Here is a 22,989-nt window from a genome sequence, read left to right on the forward strand (position 1 = left end):
CAGGGTGTGCCTTTTTTCATCTCTCTGGGCAGATTTCTGTCTGTACAAATTCCCTTCACATGGACTTCATGTTCACATAGTCTTTTGTCCTATGATGGCCACCAGTAGCTCCAGGATGAGTCTTCTAGCTCCAAACCAGTGGGAAGAGAGTTTCTTTTCCCCAACAGTTCCAGTAAAAATCCTGAACCTACTCCTCATTGGTCCAGATGGAGTCATGTGCCCATTCCTGAGCCAGTCGTGTGGCTGAGGAGCACAGATATGCTAATTAGCTGAATCCTCTGAAATCCTGGAACTGGATGGAGGAAAAGAAGGACAACCAGCCCCATCTAAACTAGACAGAGTTGACTTAGGAATGGTTCCCCAAAGAAAAGTCTGTCTTGCTACTATAAGAAATGGGAGGAACAGTGAGCAAGTAAAAAAAAAGAAGAAATGTCCACACCAATCATTAAGTCTGAAAGCACATCCATTTTTGGTACAGCGACAAGTCTCCTGAACAGAGAGGAAGCTCAACACCATTCGGCCAGGACATGAGCCAGATAAACACTCCAATGAAAGTGTTTGATTATATCCTACCTAGCTCATGAAAGAGGCCAAGATGTGGCTAGCATTTATCATTTCCCCGGACTAGATCAGTTCAGAGTACCATTCTGAGAGTCTCCCCACTCTCTGTTCAAAGGACTGTGCATAAATTTTATATCTGTCTCTTTTCTACATTACATACCTTCTCAACTCTACCCTAATGAACATATTTCCTCCCCCCAAGAAATTACTTTATTCATTCTCTTTTGGAGAATTGTTTACACATACATTCCAGCTAGGTACTATTCTTAAGCCCATTACACAGGCAAAGCTGATGCAAAACTGATGTAGTAGCTAACAGCTTGACCTGAGTAATGGAGCTGCTGTCATGGCACAAACCCGCACAGTTCTATTGATAATAATCTAAAATGAAGAGAAGCCAAAGGCCAAAGTTGGTTTGCTTTCCCTTCTTGAGATGACAGTTCATCCTGGTTTCCTATTTAGGTACTCAGGCATGGTAGCTCTGTAAATAAGTGGAATTGTCATTAAGTTCATGTACACAAATTCTGACACATTAAATGTTGTTCAAACTGAAGCAAAACTCAGTAGAACTACTGAAATGGAGAGTTTTCCAGATATCTAAGGATCTGTAAGTGATAAATGTTTTACGTTATACTTCTCAAAGACAGACTCCATTTACATAGCATAAAGTGAGGTCAGAAATGAAGTCTCTATCAGTAAAATGGTATTGCCTGAATGCTGTCTCAAAATGAGAAGCAAGTTGTCTTAGCCTTGGTTCCCCAGAAAGCAGTTTATTTGCCACAGTTTTATTAGAGATAATCGCTCCAAAGGAAGCGGTAATGGAGGGGAAATTAAGGAAGGAAAGAGACTAAACACAAGAGCTGGCCACCCTGAGTGCAACTGACTACTCAGTCATGCAAGACCATCTTCTAAGGGGCCAGGCAGATCGCTGCCTCCCCAGACGGCTCCCATGGGCCTGAGGGAATCAGTTACCTGCCTGCTGTCATCTCCCACTCTCTGTTCAAAGGACTGAACTCCCCTCTGCTCGGCTGGACATGCCTGGCCACGGAGCAGCTCCAGTGGTGCCTCATGCTCCAGGAGCTCCCATTTCTCCCAAATGGAGAAAGTTCTCTCCACTCACCACAGCTGGGCACCGTCCATCTAGACTGGGTGACAGACCAGGCGGCAGGTGAGGTGAAACAAATGGCCCTGGGCCCTGGGCAGGTAAGCAGGACTTAGAGGGTCAGCAATGGTCTGGTACAGGGGATCCTCCAGCCAACAAGTTCCACTGATTGGCCAAGTTCCAAAGAGAATGACAAAGTTCCACAAACAAACCTGTGTTTCACTGTACCGTGACTTTGAATGTGCTGTTGTTTAGTCACTAAGTCATGTCCAACTCTTTTGGGACCCCATGCACTGTAGCTCACCAGACTCCTCTGTCCATGGGATTTCCCAGGCAAGAATACTGAGGGGGACGGGGAGGAGAGGGGTTGCCATTTCCTTCTCCAGGGGGTCTTCCCAACTCAGAGACCAAACCTGTGTCTTCTGCATTGGCAAGCAGATTCTTTACCACTGCACCAGCTGAGAAGCCTTTGGACATGTAGGGGTTCTTAATTTCATATAAACTTGTCATGCAAATTGTCCACTTATCTACAGTTACATAGCATAGCTGAAAAAAACTAAGCAGACTATTGACTTAATTATACAATATTAGCTTTTCTTACAGGCGACTCATTTCAAGGCCAAATTTTTTTCCATATAAATATCTGGCTAAAAATTTTGTAGAAGTCAATAGAAATTTGGTATTTTTTTCTGTACAAAACTTCACTTTGGTGCAAACATTTTTAGAATCAATACATATGAAAAGTGGAGTCAGATGATTTACAATGAACACTCTTCTTTTTTAGGATAATCATCTTTGACTTTTTTGGTACTAATTTCAACGAGAGAGGGAGATGCATACAGAGTAGAGCATCTTCAAGTTAGCAAATTTGAAAATCCTTATGCCCTTAAATCCCAACAGATATATAGACATTAAACACACCCCTCAATTTTACTATGAATCCTAGAAAGATGCTTTAGTCTTTTTGTTGTAGATATGAAAGTTTATTTGAATTTTAAGGATTTTAGAATTTTCTGTAGGGGTATCATTAGCCTTGAAGAGAGCTTTTAGGATTTCTTTCCATTATTCAAAGTCAAAGCCAAATAAAATCTTTGTAACAATGAATTATTTCAAAAGACGAAGAACCCCAAACCAAGGATCATTCATTCATACATGAGCTGCTAATGAAAATCCAATTGCACATTTCAGGAAATTCATCTTCATTTTCTCCAGCACTGACAAAAATAGCACTTGTCATTTACTCTCCACTCCAGAAGCCCAGCAGTCATCCCAGAGGGTGGGCTGGGTGTTGGTGCTGCCTTCCAGAGTTTTCCACTGCTGCACGGAGTATACAGCAACAGCCCACCAGGTAAGGAAACCTAATCAAAAGCAGGAGTCGTACCAGACCCTCTATATTACTGTTAATCCTCCAAATAAACCCAAAAGGTAGGTGTTCACACCCTCATCTGACAACAGGGAAATGGAGGCTCAGCGTGACTAAGCAACTCCTCCAACATCCTGCAGTTGACAAGTGTCAGAGCACACAGGGCCCCAAGAGCCACGTCATTCTTACAACTTGCCCCAATAAGACCATCATGGACTTAGTTGATGACAAAAGAGCAAAGGAAACCCTGCTCTGGAAATGTTTTCCATTCCCCTTCCCAAGAGGCTCCTCTGCTCTACCCGAAAAAAACACATGCCCTCTGAAGACTGGCCATGGTCTCATTAGGTTGTGTCTACTGCAAAATCATCATTGGTGTTGCAACACTGAAGAGTAATTTCTTTTCAGTTCACTTCAGTTGCTCAGTTGTGTCCAACACTTTTGAGCCCATGGACTGCAGTACCTCCACTTTCCCTGTCCTTCACTAACTCCCAGAGCTTGCGCAAACTCATGTCCATTGAGTGGGTGATGCCATCGAACCATCTCATCCTCTGTCATCCCCTTTTCCTCCTGCCTTCAATCTTTCCCAGCATCAGGATCTTTTCAAATGAATCAGTTCTTCACACAAGGTGGCCAAAGTATTGGAGTTTCAGCTTCAACATCAGTCCCTCCAATGAGTATTCGGGAATTATTTCCTTCAGGATTGACCGGTTTGATCTCCTTGCAGTCCAGGGACTCTCAACAGTCTTCTCCAACACCACAGTTCAAAAGCATCAGTTCTTTGGTGCTCAGCTTTCTTTATGGTCCAACTCACATCCATACATGACTACCGGAAACACCATAGCTTTGACTAGATGGACCTTTGTTGGCAAAGTAATGTCTCTGCTTTTTAATATAATGTCTATTGCTCATAGCTTTTCTTCCAAGGAGCAAGTGTCTTTTAATTTCATGGCTGCAGTCACCATCTGCAGTGATTTTGGAGTCCCAAAAAAATAAAGTCTGTCACTATTTCCATTGTTTCACCATCTATTTGCAAGGTAGTGATGAGACTGGATGCCATGATCTTAGTTTTTTGAATGTTGAGTTTTAAGCCAGTTTTTTCACTCTCCTCTTTCACCTTCATCAAGCGGCTCTTCAGTTCCTTTTCATTTTCTGCCATAAGGGTGGTGTCATCTGCATATCTGAGCTTATTGATATTTCTCCCTGCAATGTTGATTCCAGCTTATGCTTCTTCCAGGCCAGCGTTTCTCATGATGTACTCTGCATGTAAGTTAAATAAGCAGGGTGACAGTATACAGCCTTGATGTACTCCTTTCCCAATTTGGAAACAGTCTGTTGTTCCATGTCCAGTTTTAACTGTTGCTTCCTGACCTGCATACAGGTTTCACAGGAGGCAGGTAAGGTGGTCTGGTATTCCCATCTCTTTCAGAATTTTCCACAGTTTGTTGTGATCCACATAGTCAAAGGCTTTAATTTAGCATAGTCAACGAAGCAGATGTTTTTCTAGACCTCTCTTGCTTTTTCTGTGATCCAGCGGATTTTGGCAATTTGATCCCTGGTTCTTCTGCCTTTTCTAAATCCAGCTTGAACATCTGGAAGTTCTCGGTTCACATATTGCTGAAGCCTGACTTAAAGAATTTTGAGAATTACTTTACTAGTGTGTGAGATGAGTGCATTTGTGTGGTAGTTTGAGCATTCTTTGGCATCGCCTTTCTTTGGGACTAGAATGAAAACTGATCTTTTCCAGTCCTGTGGCCACTGCTGAGTTTTCCAAATTTGGTGGCATATTGAGTACAGCACTTTAACAGCACCATCTTTTAGGATTTGGAATAGCTCAACTGGAATTCCATCACCTTCACTAGCTTTGTTTGTAGTTATGCTTCCTAAGGCCACTTGACTTCACATTCCAGGATGTCTGGCTCTAGCTGAGTGACCACACCATTGTGGTTATCTGGGTCGTGAAGATTTTTTTTGTACAGTTCTTCTGTGTATTCTTGCCACCTCTTCTTGCCATATCTTCTGCTTCTGTTGGATCCATACCATTTCTGTCCTTTATCGAGCCCATCTTTGCATGAAATGTTCCCTTGGTATCTCTAATTTTGTTGAAGAGATCTTCAGTCTTTCCCATTCTATTGTTTTCCTCAATTTCTTTGCATTGACCACTGAGAAAGGCTTTTTTATCTCTCCTTGCTATTCTTTGGAATTCTGCATTCAGATGGATATATCTTTCCTTTTCTCTTTTGCCTCTCACTTCTCTTCTTTTCTCAGCTATTTGTAAGGCCTCCTCAGACAACCATTTTGCCTTTTTGCATTTCTTTTTCTTGGGGATGGTCTTATTCACTGCCTCCTGTACAATGTCATGAACCTCTGTCCAAAGTTCTTCAGGCACTCTCTCTATCAGATCTAATCCCTTGAGGCTGTTGGTCTTGGTGGGACCTATTTATAACTCAGCTGACTTCTAGAGGTGTCAGTCAACAAGAGGACATTTTGTTTTGCTAAGCATTTGGGGGCCTGAGTGAGTTGTTAAATTTGGAGAGAGCCAAAGTGCTGTGCAAAATGAGAGGAGAATTTTCAGCAGTGGAAGCAGAGAGGCTACAGAGAGGACACAGGGAAACACTTAAGTTTCATGATGTCATCATATGACAACTCCCTGAACTTCAAATAGAACTTCAGATGATCATGTGGCAAATGATTAGATAAAATCGGCAAATACATGGCACAAGTGAATGCCTCACAGAAACAGATAAAAAGGGTCTTCAGTTACCATCTTGCTATGGAAGAACAGAAGCCCAGGGCAAAGGGCTTCATGATAAAACATTATCCCAGAACTCATGGGAGCTCCTTTACCTGGTTTCAAACACTTGAAAGAAGAATTTTCAATGCAATTTCACCTAGCTCTGAAGACACACCTCTACCTGACATCTGGACAATACATTTAGTTAAAACTGCACACAGACATGAGGATAAGTCACTAAACGGAAGGCCCTTGTGGAATTTTCCACAGGAAAGCAATAAGAGCCTCTTCTACCCAACTTTCACTCTAACCTGCAAGTAAAGGAAGACAACGAAAGCCTTCAAGCCAATAGTAGCCAGCAAACCCAGATAGCATCAGAGAGAAAATTTTTACAATATTGGCAATGTCTGAAATGTCATGGGATTAGTATCAAGAATAAACATGCGGGTTTTCCAAATCAATAAGAAAAAAAAAAGAAACACGAAATACAATAGAAAAATAGAACATTTATAGAAAGAGAATCCCAAATGGTTAACAAGTATATAGAGATCCCCTAACTTACTAGCAATCAGAAATAGGAAAATCAACACCACTTTATAGCCACTAATTAGGTAAATAGAAATACCAAGTGTTACCCCGCTGAGAGTGTCAACTGGCCCATTCCATTTTCCTATAGCCAATGACTCTACATGTAATTCCACCCCTGGGAGCACACCCTGAACTCTCACATGTGTCTAGAGGTATGGTCATCTGAGCATCCCAGATTCTGCAGTTCAGGCTAGGGAAGAGGATACTGGGCGGAGGGCTTCCTACCAAAGATATCCCCGAAGCATCAGAAGCACTGAAGCAGACCTGCATACAGAGACACTCACGAAATGAGACAGCACCATAGCACGGATATAAACTACAGACACATGCAAGGGGACACCATATTTACTTATACCAAGAACATTAGACTGAGTGTCTACATGGACGACATGAAGAGAGAAAAAGAAAGAAAGCAGGAGAAGGGTCATGGAAGACTGATGATTTTAACCACCATGAAACAAAGTGGATGCTAATCTCAAGTCCTACCTAAGGGTCCCCCTCCCCATCCCGAAACTGCCAGGTTTTAATTATCTCTTCCCTGAGTCACTCCTATTATGGTATTTCCCATGTGATGATGGGCATTAAATGATGAATCTTGGTGAGGCACACAGCTTAGAGCTTCAGAACCCAGAAGTGAAAGCAGAGACAGTCTAGAGGTGACTAGGGAAAGAAAGGAGAGAAAGGGGTCAAGTCCTTGGTGTTAAATCATCTTCCAGCTGCCAAGCCTATTTTCCAATGAACGACATCTAATGTGAAACTAAAAAAAAAAAAAAAAATGAGAGGCAAGGCTCTGGTTAAATAGGTCTGTCCATCCAGCCACCCCAAACCCCCAAAGCAAGTCTGTCTCTAAGGAGTCCCTAATCTCCATCCAAGTTCTGGAAAACTCTGATCTAGAAACCTGTGCATTCATAAGCCAAGCTGGAGTGATGAATGGGAGGGGCGACTTTATTTAAAGGGCCCCAGTAGAGCCCCTACGGCTCCTCAACAGGAGGCAGCAGTCTTCAGAGAGACGGGCCTGGCCTGCGGGGAGCCTCCTAGGATGGGAACGGGAAGCCTGAGAGGAGCCTGCTGAGCCCACCGCCCCAGCTCTCTCCTTTAAAACCAGGTTCACACACCTCTCTCATTTTTATGAGTCTGGAATTGAATACTCTGTTTGTTGTGCTACATAAGGAGATTAAGCAAATTTGCGCCAAACAATTTCCATCCCTTTTGAGTTCCTCTGATTTGGAGGGCTCGTGAACCAGGACCCAATCCATTTCAAATGGGGAATGATCCAAGGAAGCGGGAACACTTACTCTGCAGAAGACCTGAGACTCGCATCTGAGACACCCTTGGTGAAACAGAAAACCAACTAGTTCCGTGTTGCTGCCGAAGAGCACAGCTAGAATGAATGGATGGAAGTCATTCGGAAGTTAATATCACCCCAGAAGAAGACAGAATGATGTCACAGTTGAACTGTCAAAAGTGGAAGTAGAGAAGATTCCATCACTCAAGGAGTTCAAGCCAAAACTACACTCTCATCTGAAGGTGAGGCAGCACAGAGACCAGAAGGTCAAAGCCAGTGACCCCTCAGACCTCAGCTTCAGCCTCAGGCCACATCGTGACCATGTCCTAGGGGGCCGGCTCCCTGCACTTGCTGAGGTTTAAGCTGTCCCTGAAGCCATATTTTAGGTTCTTTGAAAGGAAACACGTGAGATGAACCTTAGATAGATTCGACTTCTGGTGCCACTTACTTTGAATATATAATCATCCCCTGCAAAAGCAGATGAGCCAGTAAAATAAAGTCTACCATCTGTCTCTCCACGTTTTCTTTTTCAACAATTATCTGACTAGCTCCGGAGAAGACCTCCTCTGTGCAGCCATGAATCAGACAGGCTGATCTGAAACCATCAGCAGAGGGAATCATGTGCCAGAACCAAAGAGCAACTCTAAAGTGAGAAGAAAGACAGCAAATAAATCCTAGGATCGCCTTGCACACTGGGAACATCGTGTTGCCGGTCGCTCATCGGGATGAGCTGAATGCCACAGTAGTTATTAAGCATCTCCATAAGATGAGTCTTGATTTCATTGTCTCTGGCTGGGACTCTGCACACTGGTTGTCTGCCCAGGCACAAATTTATTTTGATCAAAATTAGTCTTAAATAGCTTGGCTTGAGTAATGACGTGGCCAAAAATCGTGGCCAGCAGACAACTTGAGAGGCTTCTCTGGCAATTCAGAGACCAGAGAAGAACAGAAGTTTGAGAAAATACTTTGCAAGGAGTTGATCCCCCTCCCACTTCTCAGAAAACCATTTCTTAGTCCAATCAGTGTTAGCAAAAGCCATGATCATCCCCTGTGGAAAGTACCCAGGGAATGAAAGGAGCGCGGTGGACAGTCAGGAGAGAGGTCTGGACTGTCCTGAAGTCCTGTGGTTGGCGCTCGGCTTCTTCTGCCTGCCGCCTTGGGAGATTCAGAGCCAGGAAGATGCCTTACTCTGAATGTCTGTCAAAAGCAGGCACGACTAGACTCTGAGCACTCCAAAATCACTGCGGGTTACAAGCAAGACTAAAAATGTGCTGGCACGACATTTTTCCTCCAAATGGAGATCACGAGTCACATGTTTATAAGGATGGGTGACAAGGAGTTTGTCACTAAAACGTTTCCATTGCAATCAGCCTCATCTTTCCCAGGAATTCCTTCATTTCACATCCAAGTGCTGGCTTTTTTCTCTCCAGAAATAAGACCACACTCTCTCCCTGAAAGCATGCACAAATACATCTCACAGGGACGGAGGAAAGTGGGGCGGGGGGCACGGGCAAGCAGCACCATGATCCAAACATGATCCCAAAAGCCTGGTGTCTGCGGCACATCAGTATAAGTCCACTGGTCACTGACTCGGTGGACATGAGTCTGAGCAAGCTCCAGGAGACAGTGAAGGACAGGGGAGCCTGGCGGGCTACAGCCCATGGGGTCGCTAAGAGTCGGACACAGCTGAGCAACTGAACAACAATGACCCCAGACATTCAAAGAAAGTTTATTCTCAACTTGAACTCAAGGATCCCTGGGGCAGCTAAGGACATAGTCTCAGAAGAAGACAAAATTTTTATTTAAAAAAAGTTTTAATTTCTGGTTTCATAGGTAATTTAAAAATTTCCCCTAAAGCTAGTCTGAATCATCCAGATCATCTCAAAACCAAATACTAGGTTTTAGTCATTCGTTTGCCTTCATATTTGTAACACCTCTGATGTCAGATAATAACTTTAGTTGTTGCAACATAATTAGGACCAAAAAAGCAGACTTACTATGTGAGTGATGCAGTCACCACCAAACCCACAGCATCACGGCTCACTCGCTCATGAAGGGCTTGGCAGTGGTCAAGGACACCAAAGCAGTGGGCGACCTGAGTCACCACAATCGAGGACAGAGTCCAGGCTTCCCAGATTCGGGGCATCGAGAAGCATTAGAGAGGCATTTGGCACATAAACAGGTAAAGTTCTTAAAAGAAGATACATCAGTCATAGTTCCATTTTTCCATTGATTATTAAAAGCAACGTGGTTGCTTTGTCAGCAAAGGGAGTGAAGATAGTATTTGCAATCTTCCCCCAAGTTGCCTTTATTCTTCCCTGATGATGGATGGCTTGTGCGGTGAGTGAGGGACATCTAAAACTCGGCAGGCTTTCTTGCCTGAGCCTAAAGAACATTCCCTTAATTGCTGAGGGAAGACATGACGTGAAATGCGTTCAGACTCCGATGGGTCCTGAGAAATCCTGCACCTGTCCCATCAAGGAGTCCAAAGTAAGAACAGAAACTGCAGTTAAGTTTGGGGCAATCAGAGCAGAGAGGACTTGGCCTCCCATTCTTGAATGAAGACAGTGAAGTCAAGACCTTTAAGAGAAACAGACACGTATGGACAAGTTCCCCAAGCCTCAAAGTAGCAAAGATGTGGCAGGATAATTTTGTGATGCTGAGAGAGGCCAGCCACAAGGTAGCCCGTGTCTAGATAATGCCACCACAAAATTTCCCATAACCCGATAAAATAGAACCATCATGGTCAGAGCGCATCCAAGGACCTCGAAGAACTCAGCCGAGAGAGAGACAGAGACTGACTGCAAAGAGCTTGCAGTGTGGAATGAGGACCCTGCTGGACCTGTGTGGGCCAACAGAGGGGCACTGGAGGCCTCAGCTGCCCCCTGTGGACTGAGGGCAGTGCAGACCAGCCGCCCCGCCCAGGACGTGACACCATGATGGAGTTATTCTCCAATATTAGCAGGGTTGGAATTACCCAGAGTGCCTGCTGATGTACAGATTTATGGAGCCCGCCCCCGGGGTTCCTAATTCTGCAGGTCTGGGATGGGTAGTGAGATCCTGCATTTCTGACAGCTCCTCAGGTCATGCTGAAGTGGTCTAGGAACCACACTTTAGAAAGTCACTGCTGGGATGTATCGGAGCCCCCTAAGTTACATGACACCCAGATCTAAGCAGCACTGCCCGCAGAAGAGAGCTCACGTAGGCGTGTACTTGTGGGAGGAAACTGACATTGCTCACACACCAGCACACACCTGCACACGGGAACCAAGATCTGGGTCCATCAGGGAGACTCGAGCCAATAGCTTTCTAAGTCTCCACTGGGTTGTTTCCGCCTCCGGAAGGCGTAACTTCCTGTTCTATTGGCACTGAATAGAATTCTTAAATATACTCAGTAATAACATGTTAGTGACTAATCTCTTCAACCCATAATGAAATCAAGGTCATTCATGTTGGAACCCATGTCCAGAGTATTCCGAATAAATTATAGACAGGATAGCAATGATTCTTTTAAAATACATTATATCAAGTCACCTTCCTGCTCAAAATCCCCATGGCCCCCAGTGGCTCCCGGGTCACTCAAGTACAGGCTACCCCTCCGTGGCCTGCAAGGCTCTCCAGGGCTCAGCCACCCCGTCCTGCTCCCCATGCTCTCAGCCGGCGCCCCAGCTCATCCCTGCCACGCGGATGCACTGAGCAGCTCCTGTTCGTGGCAAGGCTGGGGGCCGCCCGCAGCTCTGGACCTGCGTGCACGTCCTCACCCACACCCCCACCACTCCCTCCGGTCTCTACTCAGACCTCACCTATCTCAGAGATGCATTCCCCTTCCTGGGTCCCATTCCTGGTCGGAGAACATCCCACATCCCATGGGGCAACTAAGCCCATGGGCCGCAACAAGAGAAGCCACTGCAGTGAGAAGCCCGAGCACCCCAGCTAGAGAGCAGCCCCTGCTTGTGACAATAAGAGGAAGCCCACACCAGCAATGAAGACCCAGGGCAGCCAAAAATAAGTAAATAAATACATATATATATATAGAGAGAGAGAGAGAAAAGCATTTTGTTTTTATGAAATAAATGTGGTTTTGATCATAAAACCTAAAGACACCATGACAAAAATTAAATGATAGCTCAATCTTTTGAATTTAAATACAAAAATCCAGAATAAAATCTCGGACACTGGACGTGAGCTTAGGGGACCAACCATACCAAAGGGACCGGGTCCAGTCAGGAGGCCAAGGCACCCCCAGAGGGTACAGCCAATAAGACGTTCCAACAGGGACAGCACAGGCCTGCCCCAAATCCAGAGGCTCAGTGCAGACCCCAGGCGCCTTGCAGGGCTGGGTCACAGGGCCACAGGGTCCCCACACCGTGGGGCCTGCCTGCTGCTGGGCTAGAGTCCTTCCAGGACCTTCTCTATCTTTCCACTGATGTGCGTGCTGAGTTGCTTGAGTCACGCCCAACTGTTTGTGGACTGCAGACCACCAGGCTCCTCTGTCCATGGGATTCTCCAAGCAAGAATACTGGAGTCGAGTGCCATGCCCTCCCCTAGGGGATCTTCCTGACCCAGGGATCGAACCTGCGTCTCTTACGTCTCCTTGCATTGGCAGGCAGGTTTTTACCACTAGCGCCACCTTGGAAGGCCTTTCTACTGATAGTTCTATATATTTAAGGCAATGATACTTTGTTTTGTTTACAAATAGATTGAGTACCTGTCAAGAATGCTATCTTGTTATTACCCTTTGTCAATCTTCTTGTCTATTTTGCTTGCTTATTCTTTCAGTTAAAATTATAAGTCAAATATCAATTATGATAATAAAACAGGTTTTATTTCCCTATATCATCTTTTCACCAATAACATGGCATGTTTTTAATTTTACTTAATTTTTTATTTAGTACCATATGTAGGCTCTTTGCCTTCCTGTCAACTGCATTTACTTTTAATTTTATTGCATTGGGCAGAATTCCTAAACAACGATATGTAAATGTACCTTTCTGTTCTTAGTTTTAATGAGAAATGCTTTACCATTAAGAGTAATAAGTATATTGCTTTAAAGAATAAAATGAGGAGATACACATTTGTTAAGAAAAACAACTCAAATATTAGAAATAAGGCATAAAGATGACTGCATGTCTTTTCAAAGCCATGCGGAAGCTTTACCACCACCCCAGGGATTACTTCATTCTTCAGCAGAATGTACTTTTATTTGGTTTATGATTTAGCACTGATAAAGCCAAGACCCTGTGAGGTTATATATTAACTTGTAGGCTTAGATCTACTGGAGAGGCGAATGGTTTTTGTCTAAAACATAACCCCACAGGCCTCGGTGTTACTGCCTGGCAGGCATCAACCTCTTTTGCCTGGGAGGCCGCAAACTAGCTTCAGCAGCCCTAACCTGGCTGACAAACACTCTGTAGACAGCCCCATCCTGCTTCTAGTCTCCTGACTTAGAAAAATCGTTGACACAGACTCACTACACACTTAGAGGAAAGTCATGTTTCTAACTTCTTAAAAAATTACATTGTTTACACATTCAGTAAATAATGACCTATATCACAGCCAATTACAATTGTGGCAAGGGTTATGAAAGAAATGGGGGTGGGGGCACTTATCTTGGACTGAGAGTCTCTGGAGGAAATGCTGTTTTAACCATGCCCTGGAGGCTGGCTGCACTTCCAGGAGACACGGGCGCGGGAAAGAGCGGCCACCGGGTGGTTCTTCCTAGGGTGATCTTCCGACTACATCCAAAGGTTCCCAGAGTCACAGAGGAAGGTGACCAAAAATTACTCCCTATGCTTGCTAGGCAGCTGCTGCTGTTGCTAAGTCGCTTCAGTCATGTCCGACTCTGTGCGACCCCATAGACGGCAGCCCACCGGGGTCCCCCGTCCCTGGCATTCTCCAGGCAAGAACACTGGAGTGGGTTGCGATTTCCTTCTCCAGCGCATGAAAGTGAAAAGTGAAAGTGAAGTTGCTCAGTCAGGTCCGACTCTTAGCAACCCCATGGACTGCAGCCCACCAGGCTCCTCTGTCCATGGGATTTTCCAGGCAAGAGTACTGGAGTGGGTTGTTGCTAGGCAGAGCTACCTCATATTTCCACACCAATGCAATTTTCAAAACAAACATAATAAGCAACAGTGGTAATTATATCCATTGCTGACTCAGAATGCATCACAGCGCTCCAAGCCTGGTACTAAACACTTGAAGTGTGTTATCTTCCGTCCTCAGGACAATCCCACAAGGTGGTCACTATTATCATCTCCACTGTACAGACCAGCAAACTGAGGCCCCGAGAGGTGAAGTTATATGCCCAGGATACACACGAAGCCTGCCTGAGATCAGACCTGAGCGCCTTTGCTGTCCCACCTCTCCCAAGGTTATATCCCTTCAAGTTTGTGCTCCTTTACAGTGGGGGAGGAGGGCATGATTCTCATGCTCTCGCACCATGGCAAGGAAGGAACAGGCAGGTGAAGCATGTGAAGGACCCTGGGACTCGGTGTTTCTTTGCTGGCCCAGCTCATTTTCTGAAGCTTCCTGCTGCACTGATTTGGAAGTAAAAAGCAGGGTTTGCTAAGAGTGGCTTTTCAACAAGCAGAGTGTCTTGTTGAAAACCTGTTTACTCCATGCCTCTGCTTTTATTCCCCAACACAGCCCCCACTGCTGTTTTCTCTTGTCTGTAAGCCCTGAGCTCTTGTCCAGAAGCTTTTAGCCCAACTGAGTAGGCAAAAAGCCTCCTCCGCCATTTACCTTACAACTGGCTTTGAGCTTCCCTTAAGTGTTTATCTGCCTGCTTAGTCAAGGATTGAGAGTCCATTGTGAACAGAGTCCATCTGCCTTGATCGCGCGTAAGCTTTCCAGAGTTCGCTGCTTGGTTTCTGTTCCTTTTCTTTCTCCATTGGTTTTCTCTGCTTTTAAGCTGAGAATTATATAAAAATGTAATTATCCTGTCATCTTCCTTTATCTTATATTCAAGGAGACTACATGGGTCTTTTGTGTATATTTCCCAAGTGACCCAGAGGTATATTAAATGCTGTCCTGGGTTCCTGCAGCTTGGAATCTAATACCAGTCATGGTCCTTAGTGACTTTTTAAAAATCTTAAATAGCCCACAACAAAAATCACAAAATCTCTGAACTAAAGGCCCCTTAGAGATCATCTAGTCCAATGTCTATATTTTATGCAGTGGAAAAGAAAGACTAGCAAGGCTCCTGTGCTAAGACCTCACCTGAGTAGGTCATATTTACTTTGGATTATATATTTTGCCTTCCCAAGTGTACACTCTTTGAGAACAAAGACTTCTGAAAAACATTTTTCATACATCATCTGTAACACGTGATATATTGATCCTGATAGAAAGAAGAGAGTAGCATTCTCTCCACTTCAAAGATGAACGAATTGAGGTCCAGAGAGAATACCTTTTCCAAGATCACATTTCTAGCTAGGAAATGGCAGATGTAAATTCAGACCAACCCACTCTGAATCAAAGCCCTTCTCTTACCCCATGATAATGTCCCAAACCCTGGTGACTCAGACAGTAAAGAATCTTCCTGCAATGCATGAGAGCCAGGTTCGATCCCTGGGTCGAAGGAAGAAGGAAATGACACACCACACCAGTATTCTTGCCTGGAGAAGCCCATGGACAGAGGAGCCTAGCAGGCTACAGTTCATGGGGTCACAAAAGAGGTGGACATGACTGAATGACTTAGAGAATGCATATTACCTTGCATTAATGATAAAAAAATGAGATAAAATCAACAATATTTTTAAAATATTGAGTACCTCATAGATGCCAGGCACCATTGAAAACATTGAGGCTAAAGCCAGGAACAAAACAAAGATCTCTGTTCTTATTCCTGAAGATAGTCAATGAGAGGATAAATGGGTGAAATACACAGTATGTCAAATGAAGGAGAGCACTAAGAGGAAAATGAGCTTGGGAAACAGGAAGGGCTGTGTCCAGGGTTAGAGGACTGAGCATGGCTTTAGATATGACGACCTGGGTCAGCCTCATCGAGAAACTGACACTTGAGCAAAGATCTGAGGGGTGAGAGAAGAGGGCAGATGAACATCTAGGGAGAGCCATCCAGAAAACGGAAATGGGAAGTGGAGAGGCCCTAAAGTGAGAGCATGCTGAAAGGTCCAAAGAAGAACAGGGAGGCCACCGAGGTGGACGTGAAGTGAGCCGGGAGAGGGGACGACGCCATGAGGGCAGAGAGGTCACAGGAGAGCACAGCGGCCGCCGCTGCAGAGCAGGCGGCACTTCAAAGGACGCATGCTGCTGGAGGGCTTTGTGCAGAGGGATGTTGTGGTGTGACATGTTTTTGTTTTAAATTCTATTTTATTTGGCTATGTTGGGTCTTAGTTGTAGCATGTGGGGTTGAGCCCGCTGACCAGGAATGGAACCCGAGCCCTCTGCACTGGGAATGCAGAGTTTTAGCCACTGGAGCACCAGGGAAGTCCGTGGCTTATGTTTTAAAGGCTCACTCTGGTTGCTGTACTGAGATGAGACTACAGGTAAGAAAGGGTAGAAGCAGGGAGATGTGTCAGGAGACTATTATGAGAGAGAGAGAGGCTGGCAGCTTGGGCCAGGATAATAGCAGGGCATGGAGGGGAGAAAGTGGCCAAATTTTAGATAGATCCTATTTTATTATGAAAATTTTCAAACACTGTGAAAGCAGGGAGAGTGATGCAGAAAACCCCCATAAATCCATCACTCCAATACTCTTGCCTTGAAAATCCCATGGACAGAGGAGACTGGTAGGCTGCAGTCCAGGGGGTCGCGAAGAGTTGGACATGACTGAGAGACTTCACTTTCACTTTTCACTTTCATGCATTGGAGAAGGAAATGGCAACCCACTCCAGTATTCTTGCCTGGAGAATCCCAGGGATGGGGGAGCCTGGTGGGCTGCCATCTCTGGGGTCGCACAGAGTCAAACACGACTGAAGCAACTTAGCAGAAGCAGCCACCTTTTCTTAGTCCAATTTTATTTCCTAAAGTGTTTTAAAGTAAAATGCATACATCATATTATTTCAATCATTTCACTGCCACACAGTCCATGCAATACACATATCTTTAGAAATATGGATATTTCAGGGATGTGGCCAAAATGGTGGAGTAGGCAGACCCTGAGCTTGTTTCCACAGGCACCAAAATCCCAACTCTTGATGAAGCAGCTACAGTGAGAAAGCACAGAACACTACTAGCTGAATAGATCTTCTAGAACTAAAGGTATAAAGAAGGAAACATAACAAGATGGGAGGAGGGGCAGAGTCATGGTATAGTCTAGACCCATACTCCCAGTGGGGGATTCACAACTGGGAGAATAATTGCAGAGGTCTGCCCCAAGGAGCGAGGGGTCTGAGCCCCGCATCATGCTCCCCAGCCAGGGGTCCTGCACCAGGAATATAAGTTCCCAAAACTCTTGGCTTTGAAGGCCAGTGGGGCTTACTTTTGGGAAAGCCAGAGGGCTGTGGGAAATAGAGACTTCACTCAGAAGGGAGACACAAAACCTCACCCACTCCAGGACCCAGGGAAGAAGTAGTGATTTGAAAGGAGCCTGAGTCAGAGCCACCTGATGGTCCTGGAGAGCCTCCTGGAGAGGCAGGAGGTAACTAGAGCTGACCCTGGGGAAATAGACATTAGCAGCACACAATTAGGGGAGCTGGTTCTACCATAAAGACACTGATGCTGACTTCACAGGTGAATTCTAGCAAACACTGAGAGAAGAGTTAACCCCTGTACTTCTCAAACTATTTCAAAATATTGCAGAAGAAGGAATGCTTCCTAACTCATTCTATGAGGCCAGCATCACCCAGATACCCAAACCAGACAAAGATACCACAAAAAAGAGAGAATTACAGTCTCATATCACTGATAAACACAGATGCAAAAATCTTCAATAAAGTACTAGCAAACCAAATCCAACAATACGTGAAAAGGTTCATGTACCATGGTCAAGTGAGATTTACCCCAGGGATGCAAGGATGGCTCAGTATTTACAAATCAATCAAGGTGATTACACCATATTAACAAATTGGAAAATAAATATCATATAGTCATCTCAAGAGACATAGAAAAGTTTTTTTACAAAATCTAACATCCATTTATGATAAAAAAAAAAAAACTCTTGAGAAAGTGGGCATAGAGGGGACACACCTCAACATAATAAAGGCAGCATATGAAAAGCCCACAGCTAACATCATACTCAACAGTGAAAAGCTGAAAGCAAGATCAGGAAAAAGACAAGGTTGCCCAGTCTCACCATTTTATTCAACAGTCCACTCTCATCACTTTTATTCAACATAGTACTGGAAATCCAAGCCACAGCAATCAGACAAGAAAAGGAAGTAAAATTCAAATCACAAAAGAAGTAAAATATCACTGTTAGGAAATGCTTTGATAGTATATATAGAAAATCCAAAATATGCTAGTAAAAAAAAAACTATTAGAACTCATCAATAACTTTGGTAAAATTGCAAGATACAAAATTAATGTACAAAATTTGTTGTGCTTCTATACACTACCAATGAACTATCAGAGAGAGAGATAAAGGAAGTAATCTTGTTCACAATAATATCAAAAAGAAAAAAATATCTAGGATAAATCTAACCAAGGATGTAAACAATCTGTTCCTAGAAAACTATGAGATACTAATGAAAGAAATTGAAGATGACACAAACAGCCAGCAAGATATATCATGTTCATGGATTGAAGGATAGTATTACAATAACCGTATTATCCAAGGAAATCTACAGATTCAATGCAATTCATATCAAAATACCAATGGCATTCTTCACAGAACCAGAACAAACAATTATAAAATTTGTATGGAAAACTAAAAGACCCCAAATAGTCAAAACAATTTTGAGAAAGAACAAAGCTGGAGGTATCATGCTCCCTGATTTCAGGCCATATTACAAAGCTATGGCAATCAAAACAGTACATTACTGGCACAATAAGAGACACAGAGATCATTGAATAGACAGCCCAGAAATAAACTCACGTACTTATGGGCAACTAATCTATGACAAAGGAGGAAGAATACACAGTGGGAACAGACAGCCTCTTCAATAAGTGGTGTTGGGAAAACTGGACAGCTACATACAAAAGAAAAAACTGGACTACTCTCTCACACTACACACAAAAATAAACTTAGATGGATTAAAAACTTAAACATAAGACCTGAAACCATAAAACTCCTAGAAGAAAAGAAGCAGTAAAGATCTTTGACATCAGTCTCGGTAATATTTGGGGGGATATGTATCTTCAGGCAAAGAAAACAAAAGCAAACAAATAAATGGGACTACTTCAAACTGAAAAACTCTTGCCGAGTGAAGGAGACTATCAACAAACAAAGAGTCACCTAACGAATGGGGAAGACGCTTGCAAACAGTGTATCCAATGAAGGGTTCATATCCAAAGTACACCAGAACTCATAGAATTCCATATAAAAAAACCACACCAAACAATCCAATTTAAAAATGGGCAGATGATCTGAGTGGGTATTTTTCCAAAGAAGACATGCAGATAGCCAATAAGCACATGAAAAGATTCTCGAAATCACTAATCATCAGGAAAATGCAAACCAAAACCACAGTGGAACATCACCTCGCATTTGTCAGAATAGGCTGTCATCAAAAAGACAACAAATAAATGTTGGCAAGGACATGGAGAAACCCTCACGCACTGTTGGTGGGAACGTAAGCCGATGCAGCCGCAGTGGAAAACAGTGAGGAGATTCCTCGAGAAATTTAAAACACAACTAATATTGACCCAGCAATTCTACTTTTGGGTATTTACCCAAAGAAAACAAGAACAGTAGTTAGATAAGATGAACATATGCACTCCAGTAGTCATTACAGCATTATTTACCAAAGCCACGACATGGAAGCAATCAGTATACAAAGAAAATGCGGCATACACATATACAATAGAATATTCAGTTCAGTTCAGTTCAGTTGCTCAGTCGTGTCCGACTCTTTGCGACCCCATGAATTGCAGCACACCAGGCCTCCCTGTCCATCAACAACTCCCAGAGTTCACTCAATCTCATGTCGATCGAGTCAGTGATGCCATCCAGCCATCTCATCCTCTGTCATCCCCTTCTCCTCCTGCCCCCAATCCCTCCCAGCATCAGGGTCTTTTCCAATGAGTCAACTCTTCACATGAGGTGGCCAAAGTACTGGAGTTTGAGCTTTAGCATCATTCCTTCCAAAGAAATCCCAGGGCTGATCTCCTTCAGAATGGACTGGTTGGATCTCCTTGCAGTCCAAGGGACTCTCAAGAGTCTTCTCCAACACCACAGTTCAAAAGCATCAATTCTTTGGTGTTCAGCCTTCTTCACAGTCCAACTCTCACATCCATACACAACCACAGGAAAACCATAGCCTTGACTAGATGGACCTTTGTTGGCAAAGTAATGTCTCTGCTTTTGAATATGCTATCTAGGTTGGTCATAACTTTCCTTCCAAGGAGTAAGCGTCTTTTAATTTATGGCTGCAATCACCGTCTGCAGTGATTTTGGAGCCCCAAAAAATAAAGTCTGACACTGTTTCCACTGTTTGCCCATCTATTTCCCATGAAGTGATGGGACCGGTTGCCATGAACTTCGTTTTCTGAATGTTGAGCTTTAAGCCAACTTTTTCACTCTCCTCTTTCACTTTCATCAAATTACTCAGCCATAAAAAACAATGAAATCTTGCCATTTGCAACTATATGGATGGACCTAGAGGGTAATATGCTAAGTAAAATAAGTCAGACAAAAAGATAAATACTGTGTGATCTTGCTTATATGTGGAATCTAAAAAATAACTGGACAGCTACATGCAAAAGAATAAAACTGGACTAAAATAAATAAACAAAACAGAAACAGAGTTATAGAATCAGAGAACAAACAAGGAGTTTACAGAAAGGATGGAGTGGGACAAAGAAGGAAATAGGTAAGGGCGATTAACAGGCACAAACCTGCAGTTACAAAATAAATGTGTCACAAGTATGAAATGCACAGAGCAGGGAATACTATCAATAACTAGGTAATATATCTGTATGGCAACATATTGTAATTAGACGTATCACGATGCTCACTTTTGCAGTCTATAGAAATATCAAAAGACTAGGTTATGTAATAGGAAATAACATATAGTGTTGTGGTTCAGTTATACTTTAAAAACAAACACACAACCAAACTCATAGAAAAAAGAGATCAGATGTGTGGTTACCAGAGGCAGGGGTGGGGGAGGGGGGACTGTCAGTTCATAAGATAAATAAGATAAAGACAGTTCATAACAAACTGTCAGTTATAAGATACATAAGTACTAGGGACGTGATGTACAATGTGATAGATATAACTAACACAGCTCCATTTTATGTATGACAGAGCAAATCATAAGAGTTCTCAACACAAGGAAGAAATTGTTCTCACTTCTTTCATTTTGTAATTACATGGAATGATGGATGTTCACTGAACTTACCGTGGTCATCATTTCATGATGTATATAAGTTGAATCATTACACTATCCACCTTAAACTTACACAGTACTTTATGTCAAGTAGATCTCAATAAAATTGGAATAAAAATGAACATCTCTTACATAAATATAGTTATCATGTCCATAGCATCACCCAACTCAATGGACATGAGTTTGAGCAAGCTCCAGGAGATGGTGAAGGACAGGGAAGCCTAGCATGCTGCAGTCCACGGGGTCGCAAAGAGTCGGACATGACTGAGCAACTGAACAACAGCAACAATAAAATTATAAATAACTCAGTAACTCTCAGACCATAATCTAACTTTCCCAGTTGGTTAGATTCAGTTTCCTGTTTTTCGTCACGAATATTTCACAGATGAACTGCATTTCCTAAAGTGTTACATCAGGAGGTGCCCAAAGCCTGGTGGCCCCACGTACGGTGAATTCAGAGAGTGACCATTCCCCGTGCCCATAGTTAGTAAGGAGTAAAGGTGGCATTTAAAACCATGCAAACTGACCTCAATGTCCAGACTCTAGTCACAGCACTGCTTCCACTTTGAGCTTATGAAGGGGTAGAGAGACCTGGATTGTCAATGAGCCTTGGCATCTAACCTTTGCATCTATACTTTTCAACATATAAACACTCAGGGAACTCTCTGGAGCAAGATTCCTGTCTGCACAATGGTTATAAAAACAACTCGTCTTGGAACAATGAATGAACAGTCATTCATCATTGAACTATAAACTGTGAAGAACTGATTCAGTAAGAGTTCACTTAAATTTAAGATGAGCTTTAACTAGTCTATATTTTCCTGTGCAAAATCAATTTTCAGTTCAGTTGCTCAGTCATGTCTGACTCTGAAACCCCATGGACTGCAGCATGCCAAAAATTGATGTAAATCAATTTTATATCTCTGTTATTAATATTCTATACGAAATCTCTTTAAATATAGATATGAGAATCTTCAGGGAAATTATTTTGCTTTTCTTGAGGTCAAAATGGAAGTAGAAATAAAGTTCTCACTAAAATTATTTTGTCTCTAAGGATAATACAGACAATATTCCAGAATTTATAGGATTCCCAGTGTGGCTTCAAGATCATGCTCAGTCAGTCCCACACCTAGAGGAAGCCCATGCTACAGAAAGCTGGGCACATTTGAGGAAGAAAAAATTTCTCTGACATAAAAGCAAACTCCAGATGTGCACAGCAGGTTGAGAAATTGTGAGTTAAAAGTTTGAATATTTTGGAGTCAGGTATCTTTAGAAAAACACTTAGATGGAAGGCCTTAACTGTAACTTCTCGTAACAGAATTAAGCTGAGCCAAACAGAAACCCAAGCATCTGACAGTGGACCTCAGTCTGCATTATTTCCTTTATTTCTTTCCCAACTTCTGCTTATCCAGTAAAAGTGAGCAGCTATAAAATAAATCTTAAAAGTAAAATTAAAAAAAGGTTAGTTTTTCATGGTCCTCAGGATGGAACACAGAAATGTGTGGGCTGGCTCTGGCCCGAGTACAATTGAGAAATGGGTTTACTAATCCCTAAATCTTACTTTTGTCTGCCCATGTAATTTTGCTTTATTAATAGATGTTGTCTTAACCTGGGTTATCCCAGAGGCAGACTCCAAGCCAAGGATTTGTGTGTATGTTATTTATTAAGGATAGTCTCTCAGGAGAAACATGTAAGAGAGTGGGGAAAACAAGCTGCCCACAATCTCACAAAACTGGGAAGATAAAAACTGGAATTCATGACTATTGAGTAAGCATCCCCAGATTTAATTAGGACCTTTAAAGGATTATACCTTAAAAGTAAAACTGAACTTAAATGGATGAGGCCTTTACAAACACTGAAATCCAACCTCAAATCAACTAATGATGGAAAGCAACATACCCCATTTTA

Source organism: Bos taurus, chromosome 27 (assembly GCF_002263795.3).
Source record: "Bos taurus isolate L1 Dominette 01449 registration number 42190680 breed Hereford chromosome 27, ARS-UCD2.0, whole genome shotgun sequence".
Taxonomy (NCBI): Eukaryota; Metazoa; Chordata; class Mammalia; order Artiodactyla; family Bovidae; genus Bos; species Bos taurus.